Genomic DNA, 27,439 nt, shown 5'->3' with positions numbered 1-27,439 from the left:
CTAATATTCTAACTTCTTAATAAAAAAGTTAAAGCAGCTGGGGCTTGGAAAGAAAGTTCAACTTTATATATGAGAAAAGAGAGATTTGAAATACCCAGGCCCCATGTAAATGCAAAGAGCACAGTTGGAATGAAACAAATGATCTCACTGGGTTCTGATGAGCTGGGTGGTGTAAATGTTTCACACTAACCACACTGCATGCTCATAATACAGGAGCTAATTCATCTGCCATGAATACATTCCTGTATATGTTGTCCTTTAAAATAAACAAGCAAAAATGAGTAATTTATTGAGTTAAACGAATAGTTTTCCAGAGGGACCCCTTATGTCCCATATGACTGATTTTAAAGTCTAAATGAAGGCAGCTTAAATGCTACATCCTCTGTCTCACTATGTGAAACAGATACTGCTTTAAAATATGGAATTTCAATTTTTAACACTGTCAACAAGTTCCAATTGTTCCTTAAAATATCATTTGGACTGCTTATTCAATTCTTGGAAGACTGCAAAACTCTAAACACAGGGCTGCAGATGGTGAATGATGACAATTTTCCAAAGTTTCTATTGCATTGCATTTGCAAAATATGTTTATTTCTAGATTTAATTTAAGAAATTTTGATGGACAATTTGTAACTACAATAAAGCAGTTTTATAAGAAAAGTCTCCTAAAAAAGAAGTCAAATCATAACCAGCTCTGCATGCATTAAATTTTACACATCATTTTTATACTTCAATATCTTAAAATTTATCAAAAAATGTACTATTCATGAGATGTCATTATGATCTGTTAACCACACAATGATTAATGTGTTTCCCAGAGTTTTTCTACCCTAAAAAATAAGTAATTAACTTGCATTTGTTCTCATAGAATCTTCCCAAAAGTATGGGTTACTCAAGCTCTGATCATAAGGTCTTACTAGTAGATAGTCTGAGACTCAGGATCACAGGTTTCTTAGATGAATACAGACTCCAAAAAACTTCCCTCAAAAATTAAAGGTGCTTTCCATGGCTTACAGTGAAGAGCAAACAATGCCTCTTGAAGAGAAGTCTCAGAAAAAGTCCACAAGGAGGCCATGGCATAATCCCCACTGTTTTCTGTGCAAAAATTTTCCTTTGTGGCAGAAGAATTCAGAACTGAACATTAACACAGAAAAATGTCAGGACTGAAAATACTCTGTAATATGTGTTTAGTGTCCTGATGCATATCTGGAGATGGCAATTTGTGCATGAAAAAATGATCAAAACTGCTTGGGAAAACCACTTACTGTTGTGGTGATGGCATGCAGAGAGGCACAACAAAAGAATTCCGCATTGAAAAAAAGATGATGCCCTGACAATACAGCATCTTCATATGTTTGTTTTTTTATTCAAGTTTATAATGTGTTTTTTAAAATTTGTGGCTCTCCTTAGCACCTCCTTTAAAATCAAGGTGGTTTTGAACACATGACCCACCCTAAATCCCCTCCCAGCTTTGAGGATGTGGGTGACAGCACCCACAGAGCACAGTGCATAACCCACACTGTCCCCTGCTTGCGTTACCCCACCTTCTTGTTTTTCCATTTTATTGAAAGTTCCTAGAAACTTATCTTTTCCCCAGACTGGTATAATATGGTCAGATTATAGAAATGTTTAAATTTGGTCAAAAATATACCAAACATTTCAGGCTATGAAGAAGAAGACAGAATCTGAAATGAAAAATGCATTGTGCTAAAGTATCGTATGGCACCAACTTATGTTTCCATTATCTCCTACATTTAAAAAAGCTCTGTTGACCTCTGTCAGAGGCATTTATGTTAAGATTGCAATGATTTGTTAAACTCTTGCACATTTCTTCACTTGATTTTCCTTACCAAAATAGACCTTTATTACAATATTGAGTTACATATTCCACTTTTCACAGGGTAGAGCTGGGAAAGAGATATGACAAAATGTCTGAATGTTGGCATCTGTTTCCTACACCTGCTAATGTAATTTTTATGTATGTGCAAATGAAATCCTCATGTCTTTCAGCAACACCTATGGGCACATTTTCAGGACACCGTGTGGGCCCTGTGGGCCATGGCCAGGAGCAGCCAGGCAGGATCTTGGCAGCCTGTTCCATCCTAACCCACAGCAAGCAGCAGGGTGTGAGGATGGCACAGAGGCACTCCTGGCTCCCTGGGGATGAGGACAGGCACAGACCATGCTGGGAAATGCCTGGGGGGAGCCTAGGAGCCTGCAGGACTCCATTCCAGGGCTGAACTGGAGTCCTGTACTATGGGCAGATGTGGGGAACCCCAGAAGGCTGAAATGGGGTGCTGGCCATAGGCAGGGAGGTGAAGTTGCCAGAGGGTGGGCAGGGGCACGCAGAGCCAGAGATGCCTCATGGCTGTGACACACACAGGCAGCAACAGGACCAGTTGTAAGTGGCTGAACAAGGATCTATCCGGCTGAATGAGAATCAAAAACATTGTATATAACTAAAATTTCCCAAAAAGTTGTAGTGGGCATTTCACCAGGAAATTGTGACAGGTAAAACCACAGAATTAGCTAGTGTGTGCGCAGTGGTGTAAACAACAACAACCAAGAACTGTGATACAGTAGAATGTCACAAATCACCTTTACCAGCATGATAAAGAGGAGCCTTCTTATAAATTACCCTATCTTCTATGGTTTAACATTCAGTTCAGCAACTATGCAAAATATATATCCATTGTTAACAGTCAAATGATGGAAGTTTTAGCTTACAGGTGAGGACACAGTGGGAAGGCAATTTTAGGAAGCAAATAGCTGTAACAAAATAGCAAAGAGCTATTGCTAATACATTTTCTTTTTAGCGTGAAATTGCTTAAAACCAAGGCAGCTGATTGACTAGTGTGAATCAGATGGATCTCTTAGACTGAGTGATGAATGTCACAAGTTAGCATCTAATACCTGCCTAAGGCTTGAAAAACTACTCCTCGTGCCATCTGTTATGGAAATATCCTGTTGAATAGGACTTTTGGACAAATTTTTAATCTGTCATTCTCTGTAAATGATACATGGACTATAACACTTCCAGTATTTTTTCATGTTTTCTTACATAACAGAAAAGTTATGTAAGAAACTTCATAAGAGTTCCTTGATTTACCATGGAAAGAATTAGTTAATTGATTATCACTGGTATCAACACACTAGCACTAAAACTAAAATGAAGAAGGATCAACTTGACTAGTCTGACTTCCGACTAAGCTTTTTGCTTACTCCCAAGTGTGAGACTCAGATGGAAAACCTTTACTTTTCAATCTGAAAATAAATTTCAATAAAATTTTGTGCTGTGGAAAGGAAAAAACAAAAAGCACTGAAGTCTTTTGTTTCCATTGCACTGTGAAATGAAAAAAATCTGAATCCTTGAAAGCTAAACTCATCCTCTGGGCATCTTTACCCTTAATGAAAGATATAATGCAGATCATACATCCCTATAATATTAAATTACAGGAGTCATAAGTACAAGGCCTGCCTTAAAACCCAATGATATTATGACTGAGGATGTTATATCAGACAGACTTTTCAAAACCAACACCATTCATTAATTTATTTTGGATGATAACACGTCAAGCTAGACTGGAACTAGGAATCCTTGATGAACTTGGATCCTTGATGATCATTCAGGTAAGACTCCTTGATGATGTATTCCTGAACTCCCATTCATCAACCTTGCATTTGAGCTAATACTGTCTTACACTTAATACATCTTGTTACTTGTAAAATGATCACACACTATTCAGAAATTATTAAGAGAAATGATAAGCTGACAATGCCATATTTGAGTCAACGTTCAAAGTAAAAGCAAAATTTCACTTACTGCTCTATACTGTAGTAATGTGAGACAGATTCTGTGTCCTGGCTTCTCCTGGGATAGAGTTAGTTTTCTTCCTAGTAGCTGGTATAGTGTCACATCTTGGGATTAGTACCAGAACAATGCTGAGAGCACATTGCATGTTTTCAGTTGCTAAGTAATCTTGATACTAAATCAGGGGCTTTTCAGCTTCTCGTGCTGAAGGCAGTGAGAAGGCTGGAGGGGCACAAGAAGTTGGGCTCAGCTGTCCAGGTCAGCCTGGACAGCTGACCCCAACTGATCCAAGGGATATTCCATAACATATGGCATCATGTTCAGTATATAAACTGGGGGGAAAGCTGGCTGGAAGCTGCTGCTTGGTAACTGGCTGGATACTGGTCACTGAGTGGTGAGCAATTGCATTGTTCATCACTTTTTTTGGTGTATTCTAATTCTATTAGTATGAGTGTTAGTAGCATTATTATCCTTCTTTACGGAGTCATTAACTCTCTTTCTGTCAAACCATAGGTTTTCTCCACTTTACTGTTCCTATTCTCTCCCCCATTCTGATGGGTGGGAGTGAGTGAGCAGCTCCATGGGGCTTAGCAACTGGCAGGGCTCAAATCATGACCTCCAGTAATGTAAGGTGTGCGTTACCTTAGGGGCTAAATAAGGGAACTTGAAAAGATTTACTGATATTTACCTATCTACTAATACAAAATTTTCAGGGAAGTTTATTTTGCAATCTTCGGCTGTTATGGCTCTCTGCCACATATAAATATGCAGCCATCAGACCTTCTACATTTAAACCCTCAACACTCTCTTTGAAGACAAAGTAATTCTATATTGCATGATCTATAGGGCATTCAGACTTCAGTAATGACAATAACACTGAGGACTAAAATCTGCTTGCTGCTGTGTTGGGCTGTCTTGGCAGCTTCATCATGTTAGATGAGCATGTCACCTGTTGCAGCAAATGCAGCACATCTTGAACAACTGTAAATTTGCACATTTATGCCAGATGAATTTGCTGATCCCATAACCAGGTTATTGGTATTACTTAGCTACTTTGTTCACAGGTTCCTAGACTGTGTGCTGCCACAGAGAAAAGTCCTCACAACAAACAGGCTTGTGCCTTAAGGAGAAGCACTTGCTGGCATTTGAAAAGTAGTCACCACCTCTTGGGTTTTTTTGGTTCATTACTGACACAGGCACAGGTAAGATGTCCTCTTCCATTTCCCCATTGTATTTGAGTCTATCTAACTCACATTCAAATATCAACTCACATCTGAACCTAATTTTTCTCAAGCACCTTTCCCCTGCCCCGAAGCAGGAAAGGAGTTTAAAATGACTGTCAGCATAGAGACAGGGTTCCTTACCAGAGAGAAAGCAGTACCTCACATGGGAAGAACCAGGAATGGCTATTCTAGTGAAAGTATTTGTCAAGTACCATTTTCCAAGTCTTATCTGTACATGTAACACACCAAAAGTTCAGTAAAAGGAAACTTTTGTGATCAAGTAATCAAAGTTTTCTCTACTTCCACAGCCAGCTATTACTGATGTTGTCATCTGTGCTGCCATTGTAGAGTCTCCCTCACAATTTGGGAATTATTCTGTCTTGAACTAACCAGTGGTTATGATTCTTATTACTTTTCTTATTCTTTTTATTAACCAGCCTTCTAGGAAATTACACTGACAGCTGAAGATGAGATCCACGCTTTAGTTAACATGCAGCCTTCTTTATTTACACAGGTTTCCTCAATTCTGCAATTTCCCTTGGATGCTAGGTGGTTATGTATTCAGTGAATAACTCCTGCCTTTTCCTCCAAGAAAATCACATAATGTATGCACATCAAAGCCGCTGTCGATAAGGAATTAGCAAGGGATCACCCTGCGGAGGGTCTCTCAGTCTATGAATACTACTAATAAGGTAATAAGTATGAGAGTTTCCTCAATATGTAATTGCTTACTCTTCATCTCAGCAGGTTTTTCTTTACCTAATCATCAGCAAAATAACCCATGTAAACCACAGAATGGTCTAGTTGTTTGATCAGTCCCTTTCTTTGTGTTAGCCCTTTGATATTTAACCTCCCATTTCAGCCAGCCTCACAAGGATGTTTTCCAGTGAAACAGTATGTCTCATTTGATGCTATATTAATCATTTGGAGAGAAGGTGCATGTTGCTAGGCTGGCAGTGAGTGTATGCATGTGAAAGCAGGGCCAGTCGTGAGCCACAATGAGTTTCTTCTGCCACAGACCAAGAGCCCTTCATCTTTATTGACCTAGGGAGCAGGTCAGATATGATGGCTGCTATAACAAAGACATTTCTTCAATGCAAAAATGCCTTTGCAGTCACACCACCTAGTCAGTCTGAAAATCTCAATTTTATTTGTCTTTAAAATACTTCAAGATAACAGCACAATATGGCTGACACGCTAGAGGAAAGGCTAATACTCAATCTTTTCCAAGCCATGACAGACATGCAAATTAAATCTAAATGGAGATTGTAAGCCTTTTGGCAAACTCTTAGGTAACTTTTCACCTACTAACAAAATCAACAGTTAGCTCCAGAGGAAAGTAACTTCGTCAGATAAATAAAACTCTCTGTCTCTATTACAAAAAAAATGACCCAAACAAAACCCAAGAAAATCCCCAAACAAATAGAAAAAGTTGTTGTGGTAAGCAATGGGGCTTATAGTGTCTCTTTTTACTCTGTAAACATTTCTTTTTTCACCCAGCTTGTGAGAGAGCAAGCAAATTGCATCGCAACTATAGCACATATCCCTGTTATTTTCTGTGATCAAGCACATGACAGTGAATTGTGTGCAAGTGGATGCTGAAAAGCAGTAACTCAGGATCAACTGGGATTCAGGTAAAGGATAAAAACTTTCATGTGAACCACAACAAAAGAAGGATAATACTTTCATAATTTTCTTATCCTAGGGCACTTTCTCCAGCCTCACCTGAAGAATAAAACTTCTAAGATCACTTAATGGAAAATTAATACCCTGACACTTATGTATGTGTTATGTTGGAGGCAAAAACTTAATACTTTAAAAAATTAAACTTTCATTTATATGACAATTTCAAAAGAAGAAAAATCTAAGATAATTAATGAATTTTTCAACAACAGAATAAGCTCGTACCCACAGAGATACATGACACTGTAAAACTACTCAGAGATTAGGGTTTGTAAGTTGTGTGGCAAATATTATAGGGATCTTGGTTTATATCCTGTTTCATGGGATGAAAAGGAGCGTTTAACTGCTTGGCTCCTGCTGTTTTTGAATGAAAATCCAATGCTTCATTAATATTTATCCCTTTTTATTCTAACCCTACTATACATGCTCTCTTTTGGGAGTTTCAGGAAAACCAGCAATTATCACATCAAAGGTCATCAGTCCACCAGGGAAACTTCAATCCTTAACTGGTGGAGAATTGCTGCAGCTTTTGCAAACATCTCAGATCAGGCGAGCAAGTGTTTTCCCTCCTCCCTTCCCTCCTGTGACTCTTGTTGGTTTTATTTAATCAGCTTAGAAGACCTCCTTAGTTTTCCTGTGATGCCATACACTATCCTAGACATCAAAAAGATTTTTATACTGCTGTTATATTTATACAGAGGGAATAAAAGAATAACAATGATGATTTAACCGTGCTGCACAAGAGGCCCAGAGTGGCACAGTCTGAAAGGACTCTGCTTAGATATCCAAAATATATTTTTGTTAAGGTCTGTTCAGAAATTACTTGCAACACTTTTGCTTACTTCAATAGCAAAAATAGCATTAAAGAAAGAAGATGGTTCATCTGGATGAAAATGACAGAGATGTTCACTTTACTGCACAGCAGAAATCAGAAGAACCACTGAGAAATGAAAACTCTACTCCTGCCAACAGCAAGTGTTAAACAAAAAAGATGTCAGTCAGATGCCCAAGATAAATCAAGAAACTGTTTTCAAAATAACACTCTTAAAAAAAATAATAAATTCTGTGTTCATGTTACTTATCTTTTGGCTTCCTAGCCCCTAAGATAGTGCATTTTGAAACTATTTTTGGCAATCCTGGGTACTAAATATGTTTATTTCTTTCTTGCAAATTAGAGATACGTTTTCCTAGAATCATATGATGCCAAAAATCTAGATGTCTGATAAAGGAGAATGAGCTGGCAGTGTTAAAAATGTGCTTTCTTCAGGACTGAGGAAGATAGATCTGATGACACACAATGGGAAGGGCACCACATTCATCTGTGTTTTCAACCTCACTGGAGAATGGATAACCAAACATCATTAATTCTGAGTATTACTTTTTTTGACTCTCGTATGTTTGCACAATGAATTGATTTAGGTCAGCAGGAGTCTTGATGTTAATCAAAACATGACTTCACTGTCATGGAGCCTGCTAGCTTGGGCAACTTACCTCCACTAAAACAAAGCATCATTCAGTGCTCAAAAAAATAATAAAAATAAATTTTTAAAAATCAATCAACAAAACTGTCAGGGACTATTGCTCCACTTTGTTTCAAGTATTATTTCTTTCTGACTACTGTTTCTGCATCTGATTCTTTGTATAAATTCTGTAGTCAAGTCACTTTAAGTAAGTCTTTTCTACTTTATATGCAAAGCTGTGCAGGGAATTTGTTTTCAAGGTATTGTTAAGCAAATCTGAATAATTTTATCCAACTTACTTTTTTAATGTAATTAGTTAGTTGGTTGAAGGTAAAAATTCAATCCATGCTCTTCAGTCCCTCCTTTAATGACAGAGAATCAGAGGGAAGACTCCCATATACCAAGCCAAACCAGCTGTATTTTTGTGAAACATGGTTTTCACTTTGATAGAATTAAAAGGTTTTAATTCCATGTTTCTTTACCTTACAATAAAAGCTAATCTCACATCTAAGAAAGTGAGATGCCACATAAGAAGCCCCAGAACCACATGAGCCTCAAATTGCAGCCCTTCTCTGCTTTGCAGCCATCTTATCAAGATATGAGCTGGTATGTACCTCCTGCAGGAGAGAGTTCCCTCTTCATGAGAATATTTTGGTGAAGATCCTGTCCTTGTACTCATTTTGATAGGGCAGAATGGGAGAAGTGGGAAACAGGCAGAAGAATTGTTTCTTCTCCCAGATAAAAAGCCGCTGCTGTCTTACTGTGTGCTGTCAAGGCTGGGAAAAGTGGTATTTCTACTACAGCTTTATATCACATAATTGCCTTAAGTTGCTTGGGCATCTTGCTAATGCAGGGCCTCCTCTACAATTAATGTACTTAATGTGAATATAGTAATTTGTTTTTACTGTACTTTCATTATACTGCACCTGGTCCTTGGGTATTTAAGGGTTCAGTGTGGTTGGCACTGGGGTTGGTACAAAGTAAACTCAAGAATTGGCTAGGAGCATTTTTTTGTATATAAAATGGACTTTGTTAAAAAGTGACATGAAATGTTAAACATTTCGTTTGTTCAAATATCTAGGTGACTAAACATTTGAACTTGACTTCAGAACACGAATATTTTTACAGCAAAATATAGTGCGCTGAGGAATTTTGCCTATAGCTATGGTATGAATGAACTAAATCATCCCATAAAAAAGACACATTTATTCCATCTTCCACTGAGCATGTAAAAGAAAGGAATTTGTATAGTATAGGAAGCAAGCTTTTATTCAAGCAGTGAAATTTTACTGTTTTGTTTTATGATTAGTACATTTGGCCACACTGGTACTATCAGCTTCTTAATTCCTAGTTACTGCTCTGTTTTCAGCTCTGCTAACTTTGGTACTGTTCACACAGATTTGAGAAACAGGGTAAAAAGAAGCTGCAGAAGCAGCTGAAAGAGTTTCACTCCAGTGGACTGAAAGTTCACTCAGGTGAGCTGAAAGGAGCTTTCCAGGTAGGAAACCGTTGCATAGAGATAAGGGACACACTAAGGGTCTGTCAAGCGAATGCTAAATATGCTAAACTGCCCTTAAGTTAGATCCTTAAAGTTGAAAATGACAGCTGAAACCATGAAAGCCTTTTTGAAAAGTTTCTGCTGTTAAAACAGAGACATGATTCCTCTTGGATAAAAATCCACTACTGATATAAAAGCCCTTGTCCCATCAAAGCTCAGCTGCAGCACTGTATCATGTGTAGCTGTGAGTTGTTAGAAACACACTGAGGCTCTGAAGCTGCTGCAGAACATTCAGCTCCAGGAGACTTACAGGAGAGAAAGGATGTGCTAACAAAAGCTGCTCTAGATGCTGTGATAAGCGCTGAATTTCATCTACAAAGAAATGGTTCTGAGCATTGTGCAGAAAACATTCTGTTTCCTGAATTATCTGAATTGCACTTCTGCAACAGGAGCAACTTGAAGACACATTAGTTTGGTAGTTACATACATACACTTAAAACTTCTGAAGCTTTGGGGAAAGATGTGTTTTCATGAAAGAGGCTTTCTTTTTCCAACAGGCTGAGGAAATTAAATTGAAGAATACAGTATCTGGATTACATCACTGTAAGGGCAAACAGTAAGGACACTGTAAGGACAAAGTGCATTGGGTTTTGCATTTTAATTAAGTTAAAGTGTGTCTATACACTACCATAATCACAGTGAAATAAAAGATTCATGTGAAATGGAGTATTTTTACTTGTTGGCCCCAGGTACTGCATATTGCAAGACTGTTGCTTGTCTAGACACAAGACCGTGACTAACTGATGATTAATTAGTTTAACTTATACTCTCATCAAATTCATTACTTTCCTAAGTAATTTCTTAAATGACTTAGCTCATGTAGGCAAACTTGGGCAATTATTGACATAGTTCAAATTATTAAATACTTGTAGCAGAAAGGCTCAAAGAAATACAATCAAACTGAAGTCTTACCAAATGTGAAATTTTCTCTGGGGTCACAGGCAACAGATTTTTCTGGCTCCACAGAGCTTTCAGAATCTGTTCCACATGGTGTGGCTTTGGTCCTTGTTTTGATAAGGGAAGACGGAGGGACTTACCCAGGCAATTAGCAAGGCATGGTTGGAACTACCTGTATTTATGGCAGTTCCCAATGCATTTTAACAGACAATGCTGACAGTAATTCCCTTCTCAGTTTAAGCAGAGTCTTAATTCTGCCACTGCTTACATTAAATGCTAGGAAGTTTGGATCAAAATCTTGACTACAGTTATGATCTAGAAATACTTTCTGTATGTGATTGTTACCATCTGGATCAACAGCTTTGTATGTTGTCAAATATCAATCACAAGTGGATTAGACTGTACTCCAGTGAAAAACAGAACCATCCCAATGTAACTCTTATTCACCTTTCAAATTGTGAAACTCAATTAATTAATATTTTTAGAAAGTTTTTGATGATAAGTTGCTATAGAAATCAAAAATATTTGCAGGCCATAGAAATGTTTTCTTCAGCACAATTACAATATTTTTCTTGTTACATTTTCTCTAGTTATGTCTCTGTCTTGTCCATGTATTTTCTTTTCCATTGTCTAACAGAATGTTTGAGGTTTCTGATGTCATTTATACACAAGTTGACATTATAGTTTTAGGACCTCTGCTACTTGAAATAGAACCTTCGAAGGGAAGAATTAACATAAATTCATAAAGAATCCTACTGAATTATCCAAAAGTTTATTGTTCAGAATTCTCTGCTCTTGACAAAATAAAACCAAGGGCCTCTAGGAATAACTTTATTGGAAGTGCCTCCATCAGATATGGAAGCACCATGCTTTAACTGAGCAACTTTCACAGCCACCATAAACAACTAAGACTTTACTGAGTCTGAGCCTAGGCTTTCAAGCATGTGTGTCTCACTGTCATGTGAAGAAACTACATATGAACCAGTGTTGAAAATTTGGAGAAATTGAAAAATTATTGCTGGAGTGCTATTTCATACCATAGGCTTTCAAGAGCAGTCCAGGTCACAGTGTCAGCCTAGTATTGATGCAATGAAGTCTCCTGATGTGATGCACATTTTAAAGATGAATAGACATCTTTAAAATGGATTACTTGTTGGCAGCCTAAAAACATCTATCCTATGAAAACTAAGTAAGAACTAAAGTCCCCTCAATCTACTCAATCTATAGCTTTCTAGAACTGACTTTTCTGATTGAATACAAGTCCATGCAACTCCTCCAGTCACTTCAAAAAGACACGTTAGTTGAAACTGGAATATTAAAATAAAATAAAAGAATTTTTAAAATTAAAAAAATATATTTTAAAAACAGGACCAAACTGTCTGGAATCTTGTAGCACAGTGCCTCCTCTAATAAACCACAAATTCTTCTTCTAGAAAAATGGATCGTGGTTCAGAAGTAATTCTTCATTCCCTCCACCCCTTGTCACCTGTCAGATGGTTTGCCACCAAAGCCAGCTCCACTATGGGTTTGGCACAGCAGCATTGAGCCAAAATTAATAAACCCCAGCTAGATACAGGTCGACACCACCAGTCTCTGTGTTGCCCAGGAAGCTGGCTTACTATGGAGCCAGATAAGATTTATGTGGGCTTATAATCTCCAGTTCTGTGTAACTCAAAAGCAGCTGTACTGATTATAGAGTTGAGATGCTCCTGGAAGGACTTTAGAAACACTCATGCAGCTCTCTGCTTCAGCTGATACCTGTGGCATGAATAATCTGCAACACATGGGTAATTTAAGTGCTGACTGTATCCTGCTCCTGAATGGGTGCACAACCAACATACCTAGTGAGGCAGTGCTGAGACAGACAAATTTAAGAGCTCTGAGCTGAGAAGAAATTAAAACCCTTTTTTATTTCTAGGCTGTCAGCAACTTGTTTTGCACAGAAAAACAAGACTGAATCTTGTTATTTAAAGGCAGGTTGGAGAGTCAGATTCACCTCCATACATGGGATCAAGCATGAAGATCTATGAATCACTTCAGGTCTGTTTTGACCACTTGTCAGTGCTCCATAGGTCTTAGAATCAGCCCCTCTCATGGTATGAACACAGCCCTGAGGCCTCCACCATACTTAGTGCTAAACAAATATGGTACTAATCATTATTTGGAATTGTTCAAATTCTACAGGACTAGCTCTCTGACTTCTGGTTTTAATATTTTCCTTGGAAATGAGTAAGTGTAATTGACTTATGTAATGCTTAATGGGAGTTAGCATTACTAAATGTTTACTGACCACCCTGAATATCTTAAATATGAAAAAAATAATCTAGAGTTACTTGCCTCATGAATACAGCATATATACCCCTCCTGTGATAGGTAAATAAAAGGCAGTTAACCATACACTGGATTTTAATTACACCTGACGGCTACATAACAAAATAGGAATTTATTCATGTTACAATCATAGCAGTTTTAATTCAATCACTGTCTACTTCACACATACATCTGCATCTACTTAAATGATTTCACAGGATAGGATTCACCTCTGCACTGCTGATATCAAGATTTAATTCTCAAAATATTGGTAGGTGTTTATGCTCTTACAACAGTCAGAGGACAATCTAGCCCGTGCAGTTGGGGGAACCTGGAAGTTATTTCACTGTCCAAGCTCCACTGGCTGTATTGACTCAAACACTATTGCCTATAATGGGAGTCCAGATATTCACATCCTAGCACCTATGTCTAAGTGTCTTGATCCAACTCAGTAGATGAGGTAATTGGTGTCATTTTCTGAGCCATTGCCTTACCCTTTTTACAGAAAAGATATTGAAAAGTGCAAATTTGACAGTTTTAGGATATAATCAACCTACCATGCATACCTAAATTAAAATCTCCCTGGTGATGTTCCTTCAAGTTGCATGCAAAGGTACAATTATTGTACAAGTACAAAAGTGACAGAAGAAGAGGAAGAAGATTAAATAGTCACAGTGGGGACAGTTTCATACATTTTCATGATTTCCCAGCTTGTATCTGGGGAAGCAGCGATTGTCACAAGGCTAGAAGTGACACCTATGTCTTCATCAACATCTACTTACAGGTGCACATACACATACATGTTTTATGTTCCTTTCTTATGCATGTATTTAAAACCTAGTACACTTACTTTCTCATAAAGGAAGGGAAAACATATTAATGTTTTGTGACCTTAAGTTCAGATGAAAAATACAGGCTTGTATTCAGAAGCAAAAATTGTAACCCTGAATTTTGTCAATACAAACAAATAAAATGCTGTTGCTTTTGAAAGAGTGACACTGACATAAGACTACACTTACAGTATTAAAAATATTCATTTGCTGCTTTTCCTTATGCTTTAGGGAAGTTGTGCCTGAGTACCCAATGCTACTGTGAGGGGAAGCATGGCCAGCTTTGTCCTCTAATATTTTTTACTTTCTCCTGAAGCCTAATACATCAACATACTCAATCGTGGTCTGTTCCCCTTTCTCTGCTCAGCTGTGCTAAGCAGGCTCAGGGAGATGCCCAGATCCCAAATTTTGCCATGAAAACCTTGAGGGCAAACGATATTGCATTTTCAGGTATTTAGTATCATCTTTTTGCTACTTATATTTCTTTTTGCCACGTATTTTTCTTTTGCCAGTTTTACACCTTCTGCAACTTTCTACAGAGATAAAAATGCAACTAAGAAGAGAATAAAAAGGAAAATACTCAGAGAGAAATCTATGAACTTTAAAGTTATGTAAACTTCATTAAGAAAAAATGTGACTAAAGGAAAAAGAGAAAGGAGGCAGTGAAACAAATGACACAGATGTAAGAAAGGCATGTCCATGTACAAATCTGTGCTGATTAAGCTAATCAGGTTCAATTAAATCCTTTATAGGCACTTCTAGGAACTGTGACATATATACAAACAAATTAACAATCTCTGTCGTTACTTGGGCCACTACAGCATGAACCAATGTGCTTTTCAGCAAGTATGCCACAAATCACATCATTGCCCTTTCAGAGAAACTCAGGGGCTTAACTTCACAAGAGCAATTAAAATAATCCATACCTATCGTGCTGCACAGCTTAAGATACCTCAAGTTCTTTGGAGACCTAATGCTGGGCTTCTGGGTCTGCTCAGTTGTCACCCTGTCTATGTTGCACTAATTGCTTGAGATCCTGCCTTTTAGCTAAAGCTGTTTGGGAAATGCAAAACAGGCATAATTCTCTAAAGGACTCCTATTTGAGAGGCACACTCTGTTCATGGAAAATTCATAGGATGCTGGGGATCTATCAGAAACTGGAAGTCTCAATTTCAAGGGTTCCTCTTTATGAAGAGATCTGGAGATCCAGCTCCAGTCCCAGGAGTGTTCCTCAGTCACCAGGCAATGGTGACAAGAGGTTAAATACACCTCTCCTAGGAAAGCTGGCCCTGGTAAGATCCATATGCTGGGGAGTGGGAGGTGGGGTGGGGGGTCTTAGTTCTGCAGGTTAGATCTCTTGATGCGGTGATGGGCTGCTGGCATTTTTGAGATGTTTCTGCTTCTTACCAAACAGAAAATTTGGGATAATGTAGAAAGAGGCTAAGAGCAAGCATGGAGACTGAGGAAGGACGTGACTTCAGGCTCCAAGCATCTGTTTCTCAGAGAAGACTGACTGTATCTCCGTTGGTGCAAGAGACAGCTATCTGGGGTATCCAACCTCTTGTCATCCACTATAAGCTGTTATCATTTCCCCTTGCTCAGATCTCATGCTGGGAGGGAAAAAACCTACCCCACAGATTGTAGGTGTCAGATAATACTTAGCAAATTGTGTTCCCAGAGCATTCTAACCTAAATTCCCTTTATTGCCTTTTGCCTCAGAGAACAAAACATTTCTCAAAGCACTCTTCACCACTCCGATACACAGGAGAAGTCATGTGTACTCTGTGACTGTTTGGAGGTTTCAGGCTCCCATCTGAGTGGCTTAATGTATTTTCTGATTACCTGTTAGAGATGACTCACAACGTTATGTAAATCTTGGTATTGTTACACGACTTATTTTGTCACTCAACAACCCAGGAAGGAGCCAGGAAAGCAGCACTTCAGCTCTGCTCCTGAGTTTCAGCTATTTGATCAGGCTTCCTTCCTTAAGGCTGGTGCTTGCAAAGTTTCACAAAAGCTGTTGTTTTCTATAACTATAATTGTAAGTCTAGCTTGACCTACCATACCTAAACGTATTTTTAAAAAAATGTTCTTAGGGCTAAATATATAAATGATTCTTTCTCTTTCTTTTTTTGATCAAGAAGAAATTTTCCACCCATGTAAAAGTTGTTTGCTATTTAGCTAAGGGCATAAACATTCCTTTGGGAGGTCTGAACTAAATGAGGCTATAGATTTCAGAGCTAGAGGTTTAATAATTCCCTCAGCTGTATTCTCAAAGGCACAGGGCCCTCTTGGGCAGAGGCTACACTTTGCCAAATTCATTGAATGAAAGCTAAAAAGACCCTGATCCACTCAAACACAGAAACAACTTGTCATTACTTGCACTGTCAGTACCTGAAAACATGTGACCTTTGCTGCTGGCAAAGCAACATCTTATGGCCCAGAGGTACCTCAAATGAGCTTAACACAGAGTCAGTTTGACACTAACAATAATCTAGGGCTTGTGGACTTAGGAGAATCACAAATTTTCTTTTATAGCTTGAAGCAGGTCAAACATCTCCCTTTACCGAAACGGTTTTTCAGTTTTCTCTGAAGTTTTAACAGCATATATTATTCTAGTGCTCATTAACCCCTTGTTTAGTTTGCTAGCATCCATAAAATGACACATCACTGAAATGGCTGCATTTCAATGATGGCTGAAATGATCCCTCTTGTTTTCTTCATATAGTGAAGTAACAGGGCAACATGAAAATATTTTACTTTATTTATACTTTCAGAAAGGATCTGTCTACAAAAAGAAAAAAAAAAAAAACCAAAAAACTAGACAGTGAAACATCAAGTTTCAAGTTTGCATTTTAAAACTGATCTATATAACTACTTTGCCACTATTCAATATACAGATCAAGAATGCACATTAACTATTATCCTGCACTGAAAATTCAACTTGCAAAGTGATGCTTCCTTACTCAGCAATATTTCCTTGATGAATAGCAAATTTGGAACTAATGCAAGAGCAAAACCAGAAGAGAAGTCTTCCAAAGACAGATGTCTCATTCAGCTGTTATAATGGTGATAGTCAAATGAGTAACTCTATATAGGATATCTAAAATTTGGAGGCAAAAAACTTTTTCTACAGAAATGTATCTAGAGTAACCCATCTACCTTTAGTAATAGGGATTTCTAAGATAGAGGTTATGTTTGTAAACTTGCTTGCAGAAGATGAATAGCTGTAACAGGGTCATTGTAACCACCATGAACCACAGAAGACATATTGGTCTTATGACAGAGTTGCGCATTAATGAATATCACCACAAAATTTTCAGAAGTCAGTAGAACTGTTCTACATTTCATATATTCCTGGAATGAGACAGAACCACTCCGCTCTCTCTTACCACCATTTTTTCTACCTATAAGTATTGCTGTATCGTCTATTCTAGTTAATAGCCTGTGAATTAATAGTTAGTGTTAATGCTGTATTTCAGCATCATGCCTCACTTTAACTACTCTTTATTTTAATCCCAGCCCATGTTGTGTGTGTGATACAATACTCAGATTGGAAGAAAAATCTCAACAGAGACTTTTCTCACCAGAACCAGCCAAAAATTGCCATACACCTGAGAATCAGATCATGTATTCTGAAGTTGGAACAATAGCAGCTGGTACGAGATAGAAGAAAAAATAAAAATCACTACTTCCACCCCAAAATATTTTTAAAATGCACATCTTCTTTGATATGGTTAAAAATTCATCATGATCCTGTTGGGTGCCTCAAGGCATAAAATACAACCACTATGTTCTGAACATGACAGAATATAATCCTTCTGGAATTTTAAGTGTAACCTAAGCGTTAGGCTGTGCAAACACAGTTCACCACTTCCATGGCATCATGGCCATGGGGATATTTATGAATTTATCTAAATCACAAATGAAATTCAAAGTCTAAGTTTTCACAGAGAAACTGTTTTCTTTTGTTGTCTGGATTATTTCAATAGTCATGCAGAGCTTTAAATATTCAGAAACACACAGTGTACATGATGGTTTAATTCGGTACCATTTAAACTATGAAGTGGGGAAGGCCTGCTACCTAAAACAAAAAGTTAATGTGTGTATAAGAATCTAAAAATGCTGGTAAAGAATGTTTTCATTTCAGTTGCAATTACTGTGTCATCATATCTTTATTTGCTTTCAATTTGTTGCATGGTTGAACATTGTCACTCAGTCTATTTATAAATATAAATTTAATGGCTATAAAGACCTGCTTTGTTAATCAGTGCTTATATTTTATTACCTTAGTCATCTTAACTTACATCTCACAGGATTTCAAAATCCCATAGAATCTCTGATCACCGAGGGGTCAGAGAAAGCCTTCAGTGGGAACTGTTGTGGCCTGCAACTTCCAGGATCAGTTCCTGGAGATAAAAGTGCTCCCTATGTGATACGTGGCTGTTGAGCCATGAAACCTGGGATTTCTCTGTGGCATGTATGGGCGTCCCACGACTGCCTTACCCAAGCACTTCACAGTCTTAAATGTATCTGTCCTGTGAGGTGGGGAAGGCAATGTTTTCCCTGGGGCTTTGGCTGTAGTGCTGTCACACAGAAAGCCTCGCCCAGAGCAAGAAGGTGGGACTAGATTCCTCTAAATACCAGCTTATCCAATTAACTAGAGCATCAGTTTTCTCACTGCAATGTAGCACCAAAGAAGCTGAGAAGGGGACAATATCTTATACAGAGAGTGTCATACATACACCTCTCTTCTGTACGCATTCCTATATATTAGGAACCACAAAACTGGCTGGAAACCCAAGAATTTTTCTTCCACATGAGGAATAAAGTGTGAAACATGGTTGAATTTTTCCCCAGAAGTAAGGAGGCAGTTGGGAAATGATTACAACTCAAGGCAACAATAAGAAATGATGTCTTATGTCAAACTGCAAGGCAACTACAAATGCTGGAAAGTTTTACCATTAGTGTTTCTTGGCCCGAGTCAGTAAGCTGCTTCATTGCTATGTCAATAGCACATATATAAACACATGTCCAAATACTTTTCTCACTGCAAGTAGATTTAAGCAGTTGCAGATACATAATTTTTTTCTGGATGTCCAAAAAAGTCCTCTGTGAAAAAATGTTACCCATATACCCATATACCTCACTCAAAAAGCATTTACAGTTTTAATATTACTTTATCTCACCACTTATGTGACATCAGGCAGTTCTGCCTGTTTGCATGGTTTTGCTTTAACAGTTTTCTTTTGTCATTTTGGTCTTAATGTGTAAAGAGAGACAAAACTCACAAAAAGAGTTTCCTTTCTAGTATTCTTTTCTTTCTTTCCCAGACTATACCACGTGATCTAGTTCCCATGTGAACCTCATGAAGATCAACAACGCCAAGTGCAAGGTCCTGCATGTGGATCAAGCACAAATATGGACTGGGCAGAGAAAGGATTGAGAGCAGCCCTGAGGTAAAGACTTGGTTGGCAAGTTCAGCATAACCCAGCAATGTGCACTTTGAGCCCAGAAAGCCAACTGTACCCTGGGCTGCATCAAAAAGAGAGTGGCCAGCAAGATGAGGGAGGTGATTTCACCCCTCTACTCCACTCTCGTGAGACCCCACTTGGAGTGCTGCATCCAGCTCTTGGGGTTCCCAGCACCAGCAGGACATGGAACTGTTGAAGCACATCCACAGGAGGGCCATTAAGATGATGAGAGGGCTGGAGAACCTCTCCTCTGAAGACAGGCTGAGACAGTTGGGATTGTTCAACCTGGGGAAGAAAATGTCCCAGGGAGACCTTAGGGCAACCTTTTAGTACTGAAGAGCAGGAGGGGGACATTTTACAAGGCCGTGTAGGGAATGGCTTTAAAAGGCAAAAGGATCAATTTAGGTTAGATATTAGGAAGAAATTTTTCTCTATGAGGATGGTGAGACACTGGAACAGGTCAACCAGAGAAGCTGTGGATGCCCTGTCTCAGGAAGAGTTCAAGGCCAGCTTGGATGGGGCATTGAGCAAGCTTGTCTAGTGGAAGGTGCTCCAGCTCAGGGTGGGGATTTGGATCTAGATGATCTTTAAGATGTGTTCTAACCCAAACCATTCTATGACTATGATTCTATAATAATTAAAATCCAAATTATTTTATAGGGCAACTTTGCATTTTTGAAAGAAAAATGTTGAGATACTTTTGGATCAAGTTACTGGCAGTAGAAGAGTGTGGATGAAAAAAATCACATTTTAAATATTCGTCTGATGGGAAATCTTTGGGAGGAGGTAGAGGAAATAATGACACATACAATTCTTCTACAAAATCCACCTTAAAAGCATTTCTCACGTGAAATATTTTTACCAGACTATGCATGATTTATTTTGGTGCCCTTGCATGGTTATATTTCTCCAGTAAGTAATGACTGATACTAGACAGGAAGGAAGTGACTTGGCTCTTGCAGAAAAAACCCCACCACCTAAATGTAGGAAAAGGTTCATAAATAGTTCCAGACACTAGCAATTTGAAAACTTGGATCTTAGGATCTTGAAATCCTAAGAGTAAACTTAGGAAAAAAGTTCCTGCCTTCCTTTTGGTGCAGGTTGGAAAGGAAGCTATTTGGATCTCTTTTACTCCTGCCTGTGTCTCTTTTCCCGAGCACACTCTGAGCACGCTGCCCACGGAACTGCTGACCGCCTGTTCCTCATTAAGGCATGTGGTGCAGAGAAACAGCCAGCAAGGAAACCAGTGAACCAACATAATCAGCAGCTGAGAACCCCTTCCCACTAAGTAGCAGGAGGAAACGAAGGAGAAAAACCTCATCCTTTCTCTTTGCAGCTCTACTGGTGTGAACTAATTTAATAGGGATGAGCAGCCACAAAGGCAAACAAGTTAAGTGACATGTGGTAGGTTACAGATATACTAAAAACGAAGCCAAGAATCTTCATTTTCACAGCTTCTAAAGGGAAAACTCTGAGATCACAGGCTTTCTACTGTATTGACAGTCTGTAAAAAAACTCCCTCTAGATCTTAATCAACAATGTATATAGAGAAACATGGGAAAGGCTTATGTGTGAGAGTGTGATGGGAAAGAAAACCAAATGCAAAAGGCTCTTGTTTACCAGGTCAGAACAGAAATATGATGTAGGCAAGAAAGCCACAAAATGGAGTGGAAAAGAAAGGGAAAATTTGTGCAATTTTCTAATATCTCATTTTTTCAGCTATAAGTATTGTAGTTAGAAATTTTTTATCACTCTCCCCTTACCTTTCAGCTAATAATCCCCTTCTACATAATGCACTTTTCCCAACTGAGAAACTTGACAACATGAGAGGAAAAAGAATCAGTTTTGTTGGCAAAAGTGGAATATGCTACTCAGAGAACTAAAGTCACTGGTGGTAGAGATCACACAGGGGTATGCAGAAGTGACTAGCTTCTTGTCAGGCTTGTTGGCAGATAATCTTTCTGCGCCTGCATGTCTGAACTTGTATAGGCACGCAATACAGAGAGGCACCTCTCTGTATGTGTTAGAGGACTTTTCCTAAAAAGCCTCCCTATTTTTTATGGGTATTTCCTTGTGACCTTTTAGCAGGAGAGAAAGAAAAAGCCTCTAGACAAGGAGAACACTTGACAAGATTCTGGCCATAGAAAAGCTTATTCAGATTCAGCACAACTTGGCTGCATCCTGTGCAGACAAATAATAAAAATGAAGTATCACAGCACAGAAAAAGCCCTAAAAAAAGACAGTAGCTCTGCTGTACACCTGCAAGCAGGACCCTCAGCAATACCTTGCTGATGGGCCCTCAGTGTGCACACAGTAAAATGAAGGGTGATGCACTGAACTGCAGGAAAATATTACATGCTCTAATATTCTATGTGTCTGTTCCTCAGCTTCCCAACCTCTCCTAGGAAACTACTGACTGTTGGGATTTTTCTGAACTATTCTGTGAGACCCATCTGACCATCTACTTGGATTTCTCTTGGAGACACTGCTGGTCAGCCCCATACTCTTGACATCATACAGACTCACTCTCTTAAGTCCTACAACATGCAAGCTTCTCTAGCTCTCATTTCAGGATCATGCTCCTTTCAGATGGACTGAAATTGGTATTTTGTGCTCTTTCACTTCCCAAAAATAAACTGGGAACCCTGTGTGTATAGTTGGAGCTAGAACTGGGATACATGTGTGGGCAGTAATGAAACTACAGTTCTAAAAAACTCTGACCCCCAGGGTTCAGTAGAATTCAATTTAACTGAAGTTGAATTGTGGAATGTCAGTGGATAATGTGCCAGAAAAGTCTTTGCACTGAGTGTGTCATTAATAGATTATATACATAAGAGACATGATTTTTAAGCTTCAGGTCAAAAAGTTGCCTTTACATTTTTCTTGGAACTCCCCAACTATTTTATCCATGGTGCAAGTGATAACACTTTATTTCATAATAAATATTCTAAAGGCATTCCTAATACTGACAAATATTAATCACATTTCTGTACATTCACAGTTATAGGTTCATTGTATGAGACACTATGACCCTATATCTGTAGAGAAAAGGTATGTTTATAAACTCGTAAAATACCTCTAGAACAGCAGATAATGTAGTCAATGAAGAGTGAACCACTGAAGTTTCACGTTAGATAAAAAATGTTCAAGCTCTAAAAAAAAATAAAAATTAACCTTTGGATCTGCAAAAATTCTTGGAATTTTTCCAGTGTAACATCCTTCTTAAGACTATTTGGGCTTCCTGCCTTTGGTAGACTGGGAACATGACCAAAATGATCACTTGTCATTTCATTGAGTAGGACTGGAAGGTATGGCAAATAATAATCCGATCCATTCTCTCCATTAAAAACAAGAGCACTCATTTATATCATATTATTCATAACTTCCACTTCTGTGGAAATCTGTGGCATGCATTTTCTTGGTTTTAGTCTGGTTCACCTCTTCAAGAGCAACATAGAAAAAATTATAGATAAACCTACAGATAAACATAGTAAAAATTTAGATAAAGCTGGTAGAGAAAATTAAGTTAATTACTAGATCATTGGTATAGGAAAGCCTGGATATTCTGATATGCTGCATGCAAGAAAATAATATCTGCTTTATATGGGACCATTATGCAGCCACACATCTGGAGGGAAAATAAAGCAGATTGAATAAGCTTATGTTAATTCTAGTAATTATGAAACATTATCTGAAGATCTGGAAATTTAGATATTTTGTAATTAAAATAAACTATGAGCTAACATATCAGAAAGTTGCTGGTTCCAAGAAAATTCCATACAAAGACTTGCATGTGAAATAAATTTGATGTATACCATCTGTCTTTCACTGCTAGCAATGTCTTAATTTTAAGTCCAAATTTACCTCTGCCACACATATACCTGCTATTAAATCACATGCATTTGCAAATTGTTTAACCAGAAATACTTTATGTAAATGAGGTGACAGAAAATAATATAGCTAAGGGGAAAAAATGAATCTCAGAGCATTTCAAACTCCCTGCTCTGTGTTCTGTCATGTGGCTTTATATTTCTATTTGTTAAGCTGAGATGTATGATTTGATACTGAGACTATTGCCATAATTCCCACATCACGAGGTCACCACACAACTTGCTATGAGTTCCACCTAAAAGTCAGCCAGACCTTGAAAGCACAGAACTACCACAGATATTTTGGAATTGCTTTGGCAGAGTCACATAAGACAGCTTACAAAATGCTTTTTCTTTACCATGACCAGCTGCATACCCTGAGATTAGGTTCAAGTTTTCATAATCATCATGTTCACATAAACAAGGGAAAATTCCAAACCATTATTTTTGCTTAATGTGTATCTTTCCTTACAGGAAAACTGCATTTTATCTTGACATAACTGAAGTCGATTAAATATTCCTTTTCATAAATGCAAGACAGCATACATTTTTCACAGGATATTATTCAATAACCACAAAACACAGAATTCCTTGATGTCTTAAAAAATAGAAAGTTAATAGTAGCAAACCTCAGATTGAAAAGCTATCTGTGTAATCATTCACTGGGTTACTAAAATGTGAAGGGTCCTTGGGTTAGTCTCGAGCCTTTAAAGTTTGGCAGAATAGGACCTCCAGATTTACTACAGCTTAATTATTGACCTGACATAACACTTAAACTATGTAGCACAAGCTGATGTCTTATTTGTTTAAATTAATTGCTGAATACACATATTATTTTTGTACCTTTGAAAATTTCCTGAAGTTAATGTGCCTTGGTTAATTTTCATAGCATTGGATAGAAGTCCATATGTTTTGCTCAGTGAATTTATTATGGGCAAAACCTGCAAAAAAGGGGGAACACATTAATAGTTGTAACTACTAGGAATCACACAGTTGCAACACAAGCTCTGTTCATACTGGGTTTAGAATTTATTTGCAAAATTTAACTTATAAATTCCTATTTAGTTTGCTGAATCACTCTGTAGAATCAAGTTTATCCACATATAATTACCTTGCTTGCAAGCTGGCATGTTGCTATAGTTAAAATAATTGAAACTTAGAGCCTTAATATACCCAGATTCTAATGAATGGTTCAAATATCTAGATGTCCATCACTAAGTTCTATAACTTGTATAACTTGTCAGGATATTTTCTGAGAATATTTGTAATATTTTAATTGAAATTTCTGTTTTGGAGATACTTGTCTTAGCTTTCATAATTGTTCATCTGCCCTTTGCTAAAATGAAATAATATTGAAATCACATATAAATTAGCACAAACTATTCCATTTTGTCTTTAGGCGTCTGAAAGGTAGCTACCAGTATCTGCATTATTAATCTGAATTCCTTGCTCTTCTTCCTTTGATAAAAAACAACTGGTAAATATCAACTTTCTCTGCTTCTGAACCAAGCTACTATTAAGATTCCAGATCTCACAAGCAACTTCAGTCAGAAGGTTTGTTTCCCTGACAGAAAAAAAAGAGCTTTGCTTCATGTATTTTCATGAACACAGTAAATATTTTGTTGATGTGAGCCATGGTTTCAGCCTCAGCTAGGCACAAGTGTCTGACAGAAGAGACATCACCTTCCCCCACCATCCTGGCAGTGAGTCTCCCCGCATGTGTCAGCACAAACGCTCCTGGGGGCTGAGGGGAGCCAGGTGAGAGAACTAATCTATCCAAGTACTAACCATGCCAGCCAAAATCATTAGAACAAACCAGCAAACAAGATTATTTTTCCGATGGGTCAGCCCTTTCACTTGGCTCCCTGTGTTGTCACACCAGTTCCAGGGCTCTCACAAAAAAGGAGGAGAACCAGGAGTCACCACACCAGAAATCAGGACATGCAGCTTGAAGCCCTTGCCTTGAACATGTGGCACTGAAACCACCAGACAGTGCTTTCCTGCCTAAAAATCAGCCTGTCAGTTTAAAGGGCATCTCTCTAGACTTTCTCTTCCTCTGTTGTGAAGTCTCTTTGTCTGTCAGTCTGTCTGCTCCCCTCCTCCGGGATCTCTCTCCATCTGGTGCACCACCCTTCTGGGAAGAACAGCCAGTCCCTGGCTGCCCGGTGCTTTCACACTCTTGAACAGCTCAGAGGGCTGACTTTGGTTTTGGAACAGTCATCCTTTACTGTTTCTTACAGCTGTTTGTAAGGGCAGTGGCAGAGAAGTCTATCTCTTTTGAGGCTGTTGAGTGCACTTAGATTCTTCATTTGAGAACTTCTGAAAGGTCAAACTGAACCTTATTAGGAAAGCTCTGGTGACTTGCACAGACACCATCAATGCAAACAATGAACACAGATGGGGAGCATTATTTCAGTCACAGCTGGGTACCTGGGACCAAAAAAAAAAAATTCCCAGGATAACTGGAGCATTTATAGCTCCCAGGGAATGGAGTGGGAGGAAAAAGAGAAAGAATGAACTCTCTCTTCAATAAACCCAAACTGGAGATAGTATAAATCAAAACTGAGGAGCCTGAAATACATACAGGCCTAATATGCTGCTACAAAATGAAATGTAACCTTTTCTTCTCTAATGCAGAACAGGTTAATACAGTGGCATAAACAGTAGACTCATTGTCTCTGTTAATTGGAAAGGATTGTGAATTTTAAATCATCAGTTTTTAGGCAGCCAAGATTGGGAAGGTCTGAATAAGTCTAAATCAAAAGCTGCCAGTATTTGGGAACTTAACAAATTACCTCATAGTTATTAGTATGCCATAAATAAGTACTTGCAGTACTTATTTACTTATGGTCCTCTAAATCTTACCTTTTTCTTATGCAAGAAAGAAATATTATCATTATTTTTCCACTCTCAGTTCAGTCCTTTTTTTTTTCTGTAACAAATAAACCAATAGAAATTATAGCAATTTCTAAGCAATAAACTTAATAATATTTTAAAAGGAAAAATCCCCCCAAAAATCACTATACCTATCACTTTACTTCTAGGAGTAAACCCCAGCACAGTAAGAAAAACATTGCATACATGAATGTTTTTTTGAGCTGTCCCATAAACTTCACTGGGCCCATGGTCTCAAATTTCAGCAGGGAGCAGTTACAGCAAAATACATTGGTACTGCAATTTTCTCCATTTATAAACAATTATTTTTCTTATTTAATTATTTTCTTGAGAAGATTATACAGGCAGTATACAGTATCTGTAGAGGGCAATAGCTCTCTAAAACTGCTTCTGCAGGTGCAAAGCAGAAATCCAGCAAGACTTATTTAGATTCCATTCAGTTAGTTCAGTTAAGCCTGCTTCCTAATAAATCAAAATACAAACCAATTTGCTGTTAGGTTTTCAGTTTGGTAATGGCTTTGAAAACCAGTAGGTCTTCTACAATTTCACCTTGAAAATTTAAGCTCATAATCTGTGCTGAACACTCTTAGTGTTTAAAAAATACACAGGCATAAAATAACTACAGAAGTGAAAATTAATGTTATTATTGTATTACATAATATATGGCTTTGGATCTCTTTATTTGAATGATTAGTTTGTCCAGCTTTTAATAATGTATTATTTTTATTCTTTGGTTTCCAATTTTTTAGCAGGGTAGTAATCGCTAGGATAAGTGTTTCTTTGACATTGTCACTAGCTACTATTGAACATTTTTGCTCACCATTGATGTCATATAAAGTTATGGGCAACTAATGAAGCCTTGTCTTTCCCTCTGGATACCCTCAGCACCCTTGGGCATGAATATTGCTTGGGCCAAGAGGTGAGGGATTAAAGAAAGGCACTCTCACAGTCAATGACCCTCAACAGAACTTGTCTGTGCCAATGGCCACACAAGCTCTCCTTCAACCACATCAGAGGAGCCAGCAATGCTCTGCCAACCTTCTGAGTGCCATAACTCTTGGGTGACCAGCCCTAGGGATGGGTGACTGCACCAGGGCCCTTCCCACAGGAGCTGGCTGAATGAACAGGAGAATTAGAACAATTTTTTTCCCCACAGCAAAATCTATGTTATAATGAAAGGCCAAGAAGTCAGAAAAGACCTGTTTTTTCCACTTTCTTAGCTAGACCAAGCCTCATGATGTGAGGAAATATCAGCCATCAGCTACAGTATAAGAGAATGTGAAGGAAGGAGAGGTATGCAAATGCTTCAAGATGATTAGGCATATTATTCCTTCAGTTCTAAAACATTAATGAGGTCTTACTCTGTTTTGTAACTGTTGCTTGTTGTAGCTACATGGAGAGGTGGGCTGTGATGCCTGAGGCCAGATGT

At 38.1% G+C, this 27,439-nt stretch overlaps 1 protein-coding gene across 8 annotated transcripts in view; it reads right to left on the bottom strand.

The window, feature by feature from the left end:
- The window catches only part of SULF1 (sulfatase 1), a 124,332-nt gene that overhangs the window by 74,826 nt on the left and 22,067 nt on the right, over positions 1–27,439 (bottom strand). For 5 of the 8 annotated variants that reach the window (XM_030971105.1, XM_030971104.1, XM_030971107.1 and 2 more), the window contains 2 exons: positions 25,981–26,047; positions 23,959–24,056 (listed from right to left, as the gene is read on the bottom strand). The exons of 2 other annotated variants lie outside the window; for them this stretch is intronic. The gene's annotated coding sequence lies outside the window, so the exon portion shown is untranslated. The remainder of the gene's footprint in view (positions 1–23,958; positions 24,057–25,980; positions 26,048–27,439) is intronic. One more of the 8 variants, XM_030971106.1, reaches the window with a different exon arrangement.

This window comes from Camarhynchus parvulus, chromosome 2 (genome assembly GCF_901933205.1).
Source record: "Camarhynchus parvulus chromosome 2, STF_HiC, whole genome shotgun sequence".
Taxonomy (NCBI): domain Eukaryota; kingdom Metazoa; phylum Chordata; class Aves; order Passeriformes; family Thraupidae; genus Camarhynchus; species Camarhynchus parvulus.
Note: the sequence above shows the minus strand (reverse complement) of the source record. Positions and strands in the feature narration are given on the sequence as shown.